The sequence below is a fragment of the Oratosquilla oratoria genome, chromosome 28 (genome assembly GCF_046742065.1).
Source record: "Oratosquilla oratoria isolate Oo_2021 chromosome 28, ASM4674206v1, whole genome shotgun sequence".
Lineage (NCBI taxonomy): Eukaryota > Metazoa > Arthropoda > Malacostraca > Stomatopoda > Squillidae > Oratosquilla > Oratosquilla oratoria.
Genome location: NC_134804.1, coordinates 28,661,394 through 28,668,589, shown reverse-complemented (window position 1 = coordinate 28,668,589; position 7,196 = coordinate 28,661,394). Strand labels below are relative to the sequence as shown.

Genomic DNA, 7,196 nt, shown 5'->3' with positions numbered 1-7,196 from the left:
AAACGAATAAATAAATAAAGTAGTTTCATTTTTTCAAACGTCAGTAGCATATTTATCAAGGATATAAAGTATTGATAATAAGTTTTGTCATGTCAGCTCTTGAACCTTGTTTAAGTCACTTCTACTCAGCAGGTTCACAATGAATTTCTTACTTTCAAACATATTAAGACGTTTTAGCAATCCGTCCAGTGACCTAAACTGGTTTGTCCTGTGTAACCAGCTTTCCAGATTCGCTTGGTGATAACATCAAATAATCTTTATTTTGGAGCAAAATCAGATGATTCTGTACACTCGAGTGATCCCAGACTGAAAGTGGTCACTATCATTCAAGACAGAATACCTCTAGTAACAATATATGTTAAAACGAATTGAAGATCAAACATCGAGAATTATTTTCAAAGAAACAGAATAATGATAAACAATTCAGGGGGCAGTTGTCCTAGGGGGCGTTTGTCCGGGGTCAGTTGTTCGGAGAACAATTGTCCTGCTTCCATTCAAGGCCCACATCAGTCTGAGGTAGAATCACAAAGCTGAATGAAACAGTCTTAAGCGACCTAAAGGGATGTTCCCCGCATCTATTCTATAGATGACTGAATCAGTGTGAGTAAATAAGCTCGCCTACAGGACCCTGTGAGGATGAGCTGTGCCTCACTGCACATCATTTGACTCACACAGTGTGGCGGTGGAGGAGGTATAGATGATCTTTCATCTCCACGGTGTTCAGATGGGAGAAATGTAGTTAGATCATATAGTGTGTGCTTGTGATTCACCATGGTCTTGGATCACGTGTTGGATTCGTGATCGACAGTTATTACCCTCCTAATGAGAACTCATACACGCGCACACACACACTTATATACTTGCCCACCAGAGTTGGAGTGCCGGTTTCCAGTGCAGTGATGTTTTTTCAGCTTTAGGCGGGAACTCATCTCAGATCACTGAATTAGTGTGTACGCGCGCGCGCGCGCGCGTGTGTGTGTGTGTGTGTGTGTGTGTGTGTGTGTGTGTGTGTGTGTGTGAGAGAGAGAGAGAGAGAGAGAGAGAGAGAGAGAGAGCACTGCATTCTTTGCATGTACTCTATACAGTTAGAATAGGATATATGTAGTGTGCCACATCGTTGGAATTATGAAGACGGCGTTAACATTCGAAAGAACTTTACCAACCATATGGTCTCATCGGCTTCGAAGCTTTTCGATCAGATCTCACGATTTTCAAAGTCCCTCTTCTTCTTTGTCTCCTTTTTTTTCCGGTTGAGAACTAATCGCCTCTTTGGCGGAAGTCTTGGGTCCGACATTTTATTTTATTTTTTTTATTTTTTCCATCTTCTTCTTCTTCTTCTTCTTCTTCTTCTCCTTCTTCTTCTTTTCTTTCTTTCTTCTTCTTCTTCTTCTTCTCCTTCTTCTTATTTTCTTTCTTTCTTCTTCTTCTTTTCTTTCTTCTTCTTCTTCTTCTCTTTTGGAATCTCTTTTCGATTGAGAACCACTCACCTCCTTGTTTTTCTTTTTTTCATTTTCTTCTTCTGTTTCTTCTTTTCTTTTTCTTCTTCTTCTTTATCTTCTTCTTCTTCTTCTCCTCCTCCTCCTTCATTTTGCTCTTGTTCTTGTTCGTGTTCTTGTTCTTCTCTTTTGGAGTCCCCTTTCGGTTGAGAACCACTCCCCTGTTCGGCGGAAGTCTTGTGCTCGATATTTTTTCTCTCTCACTTTTTTTTTCTTTTCTTCTTCTTCTTCTTCTTCTTCTTCTTCTTCTTCTTTTTCTTCTTCTTCTTCTTCTTCTTCTTCTTCTTCTTCTTCTTCCTCTTATTTCGCTTTAGAACCACTCAACTCTTCGGCGGAAGTCTTGGACTCGACTTTTTTTTTTTTTTTCTGCTTCTTCTCCTTCTTATTTTTTTTTCTTCTTCCTCTTCTTCTGCTTCTCCTTCTTCTTGGGCCACTCAAACTGGAGACGCATATTGGCTCTGGTTTCAACAGGTCTCCACAGTCGTGTCAAGACTCGCGGAGCAATATTGACGTCTAAGACAATCAAGGCCACATGGAGGACACAAGAGTATTGACAAACCGGAGGATTATTGATAAAGTTACAAGTGGGTGAGGGTTCTAAATCTATCTGAAGAAGGAATCGGAATGGGGGAGGGGAGTTTATGTGGGGAGAGGTTGGTTACTGAGATATTCTAGTGATTTTTTTTTTCTTTGGGGCAAAGTTAAAGTAGAAGGAGTTCTTGAGGTGAAAGAAAATAAGTGAGAGAATTCAGGTTTTGAGGTGAAGTTGAGTATGAATGAGGTTCTCAGTTCAGAAGGGAATTTAGGTTTTTGTGGAGATGCTAAATGAAGAGGTGGTAGGCAAATGAAGGATACGGGAAGGAGGAAAGGGAAGTGGAGGAAGGAGGAGGAGGAGAAGATAAGGAGGGAAGGGGAAAGATAGAGAGTGAGGCAAATGTGAAGTTCTTAGATGGTTGAAGTCCAATATTATTTGTTATTGAAGTAGTGTTGCCATTGTGATCTATCCCAGTTCCCACAAATGAGCGAGATTTTTACCACAAAATTCCCACAAGGAAATCTGGATTTCCACATTTTTTCCCACAAAAAGAAGGAATTATTATATACACAAATAAATTCATTGCAACATATAATTGGTTCGCAAAACACCCCATGTGAGCTAATTTCTAACACAAATTTGTGGGAAATTCCCACAAAATGGCATCGGTGCTGAAGTAACTGCAGCATGTGTAGTAAGTATCACTATAAATTGCTTGTGATGTTAATGCTTGTTACTAAATTCATTACAATTTGAGGTATTTCGTGATATCTATTGCGGACCAATGTATAATGACTTTGTCATAATATATTATCATTCCTTATTTGGTGAAAGATTAACGTGTACGTTTAGTGTATGTGTACGTGTGTACGTATGTACGTGTGTACGTATGTACGTGTAGATGGTCTTATAATTCTTGAGTTATTTAATGAGAAAAAGTATGTTAATCATTGCATTAGAGGGTATGTGAAATAAAATATACAAGTTATATGACAATTAAATGAATATATATGAAATAATGTGTACAAAATATGTACATATAAAATAGAATATACAAATTAGATATACGTAAAATTAATATAATTTAAGTACGTCCTTAGATTTTATATACATATGTATATACATATATATATATATATATATATATGTATATATATATATATATATACATATATATATATTTATATATAAATATATATATATACATATATATATGTATATATATATATATATATATGTATACAAAATTAAATATTCATAAGATTAATAAAATAAGTGCATACTTAAATGAAATTTTTAGCTTTATTTTGTTCTTCATATAACAAAGTTTGAACAACACATAGACATGACCGTGTGGCCTAATGGATAAGGCGTCGGACTTCGGATCCGAAGATTGCAGGTTCGAGTGCTGTCACGGTCGAGTGGCCCTTATGCTCTCAGTGCCAACCGTCGTTGGCGGATTTTTTGAACCAGGAAAAGGGGATACAAAGCAACTGAGAAAGGCTGTCTTTTACCAGCGCTTCTGTCCTGATGGACAATCTCATCCTAAGTCTGAAACTCAAAGACAATATTAATGGGTTGTCGACCGATTGGGACTCCGTTTCGGGAAGATATGTTATAATCAAAACATGACGTCATCACCGGGAGGGAGGGGAGGGAAGGGGAGGGAGAGGGGAGGGGAGGGGAGAGGGGAGGGGAGAGGGAGGGGAGGGGAGAGGGAGGGAATGAGAGAGGAGAGATAGGTAGAGGGAGGGAGGAGGGAAGGGAGAGGAGGGGTGGGTAGGGGGAGGGGAGGGGAGAGAAAGGGGAGGGGAGAGGGAAGGGAGGGGAGGGGAGAGGGAAGGAAGAGAAGTTATGGGAGAGGGAAGGGAGAGGAGGGAAGGGAGAGGAAAGGGAGGGGGGGGAGAAGAAAGGGAGTGGAGGAGATGGGAGGAGAGGGAAGGGGTGCTAATTAGACTTGTTTTACTCGTATCGACTTTTCGTCGTGCGCCATCCACGACACGAAGTCGTATTCTCAAATAATCATGAGTGCCTATATACACTTTCATGCGTCACGTGTGAAAGCGTCCATAGACAACCATGGTTATCTGAGAACACGACGTCGTGTCGTGGACGGCGAAAAGTCGATACGCGTGAAACGAGTCCTTACCACTATGGGCGATTAACGTATTTGTTCTGACTGCCGTTAGGCGATTCTATTCAGTCGAAGGAATTCCCCTCTTGTCAAGGGAAATGGTAGATTGTGAGAGGTCGGAGTTAATGTATAGACAATAACAAGTCATTATGAGTCACCTAATGGTAATGGGTCCGGACTGCTAACCTCTTTGTTACTGTGACGTGCTTGATAGACTTTATTCTGGCTGACACAAAACGATTCTCATTACCTTAGGACAGCGTTTCCCAACCTGGGGATCCTGAAATCAATTCTAGGAGGACTTGGGAAGCGATGCATCCATAGACTTTCCTTTACCTCTCTAGTAATAAGATTAATTAGGGAGTGCTGGACTCTCTAGACCTGAATCTAGGGGGTGCCCTAAGGGTCGGAAAAGGCTAGGAAACACTGCTCTAGGATCGAGTTCTGTCTAGAGGTTAACAAGCTTCTGAAAAAAGTGAATGGTGATGTTTCGGATTAACGTCGCGAAGTCCCTCTAATAGGAGGCGAGGACGGTGCCCCTTACAGAGGACTTTGTGACGTGGGATTTATCGAACTATGCTCTTGGTACAATTCGCTCGCGGCAGGGCTCGAACCGCCGTCACTTCGACCTCCGCCGCAAGTAGAGACGCTCTAACCCCCTCGGCCAGCAGGTTGGAGAAAACTATATAAATAAAATAGATAAGATAAAATAGTATAAGTTAATAAATTAATATATAAGTATAGAAATAGATAAATAGATGAATCAATTAATAAATAACACGTTGTATAACAGGGACACGAGCTCTAGTGTGAAAATAGAAAATAAATAGAGAAATAAAAAAAAAATAAACGAATTTATAAAAAGAATTATGACCCACTCAACGGGTTGAGACAACAACACAATGACAAGTTGTAACTGTTGTTATCAAGTAAGATACGATAAGTGAAACTTTACAGATAAGTGACAAACCTTACGTTGCATGTCAGACACAACACATTTGTGTCACGTCGTGTGGCCTGTTTTGCCTATGACACATCTATGTGACGTATTCACGTCACCAAGAAGAACGTCATCAAAACGTAGCAGGATAATTATGGTCACGTTACGTCATACCATTTCGTATTATTATGTAGCATAAAGCAACATTACAGTGTGCCATGCTGTTCTAGAATGGCATAAAAGCAGCATTGTTTGAGGAGGTATCCAACAGCTTTTATATGAAAGTGCGATGAACTAGGAGCACATTTTTTTTTCGATAAATTATTTTAGTCTATTTATTTCATAAAGAAACTCCGATTTGATCTGAAACGGCAGCTAGTGACTGTCACTTGCAGAGGCTTTTCAAGTGTATTAGAGGAGGGCAATGGTTTTCGAAGAAGAAGAAGAAGAACAACAACAACAAGAAGATAAAGAAGAAGAAGAAGAAGAAAAAGATGAAAAAAAGGAGAAGAAGAAGAAAAAGGTAGAAGTACAAGAACAATAAAAAGGAGAAGAAGAAGAAGAAGAAGAAGAAGAAGAAGAAGAAGAAGAAAAAAGATGAAAAAGAAGAAGAAGAAGAAGAAGAAGAAAAAGGCAGAAGTACAAGAACAAGAAAAAGAAGAACAAGAAGAAGAAAAAGATGAAAAAGAAGGAGAGGAAGAAGAAAAAGGTAGAAGTACAAGAAGAAGAAAAAGAAGAACAAGAACAAAAACAAGAAGAAAAAGAGGAAGACCAAGAAGAAGAAAAAGTAGAAGTACAAGAACAAGAACAAGAACAAGAAAAGGAACAAGAACAAGGACAAAAACAAGAAAAAAAGAGGAAGACGAAGAAGAAGAAAAATAGAAATCCAAGAACAAGAATAAGAAGAGGAACAAGAATAGAAAAAAAGAGAAAAAGAAGAAGAAGAAGAGGAAGAAGAAGGAGAAGAAGAAGAAGGAGAAGAAGAAGAAGAAGAAGAAGAAGAACAAGAACAAGAAGAAGAAGGAGAAGGAGAAGAAGAAGAAGAAGAAGAAGAAGAAGAAGAAGAAGAAGAAGAAGAAGAAGAAGAAGAAGAAGAAGAAGAAGGGGATGAGGAGGAGGAAGAAAAAATAAGAAGAAGAAAAGGCAAAATTCAGGAACAAATCGTCATTGCCAACTGCACATGCATCTTAGATTTTGCATAACTTTCCCTTTCGCCATCTTTCAAGCTCGACTTTGATCGAACTACCTGCCAAGGCCTGACGTACCCAAACACAAGCTTAGCCGGGAGCAGCAGTTACAAAAAGTTGGCCCATCTGTCACCGAATCTGCCCCCTGAGGAATTTCCTCCTTCCACTCGCTGCTCCTAACAACTTGTTGGACTTCGTGTCTCTCAGTTGTCCCTTGTTCTGTTACAAATAATCCAACAAATATATATAAGCCCACTAAGGAATTTCCTCCCCTCTCTCGTTCCTTCTAACAACCTACTGGACTTTGTGTTTCTCACTTGTCCCTTGTTTTGTTACTAATAATCCAATAAATATAATATAAGACCCTTGAGGAATTTCCTCCCCTTTCTCGTTCCTCGTAACAACTTTTTGGATTCTGTGTCTCTCACTTGTCCCTTGTTCTATTACAAATATATAATCCAACGAATATGATATAAGCCCTCTGAGGAACTTCTTCCACTCTCTCGTTCCTCCTACCAACTTATTGGGCTTTGTGTCTCTCATTTGTACCTTAATCTTTTACAAATAATCCAACAAGTATAATATACTCTAGGCCCCCTGAGGAATTTCCTCCATCAATTCGCTCCTCCTAACAACTTGCTGGACTTTTTGTTACTCACTTGTCCCTTGTTCTGTTACTAATAATCCAACAAATATATCATAAACCTCCTGAGGAATTTCCTCCGTCCCCTCGCTCCTCTTAAGAACTTGTTGGACCTTATGTCTCTCAATTTTCCCTTGTTCTATTACTAATAATACAACAAATATAACATAAGCCCCTAGAGGATTTTCACATTTGTCCCTTGCTCTGTTACAAATAATCCAACAAATATAATATAAGACCCCTGAGGAATCTCCTCCCCTC

At 39.2% G+C, this 7,196-nt stretch overlaps 1 non-coding gene across 1 annotated transcript; it reads left to right on the top strand.

Moving 5' to 3' along the window:
- The first annotated feature begins 3,378 nt into the window (after nucleotides 1–3,378).
- On the top strand, nucleotides 3,379–3,451 carry TRNAR-UCG (transfer RNA arginine (anticodon UCG)). The gene has a single exon. It is a non-coding gene; the product is annotated as a tRNA-Arg (tRNA).
- The last annotated feature ends 3,745 nt before the right edge of the window (nucleotides 3,452–7,196 follow it).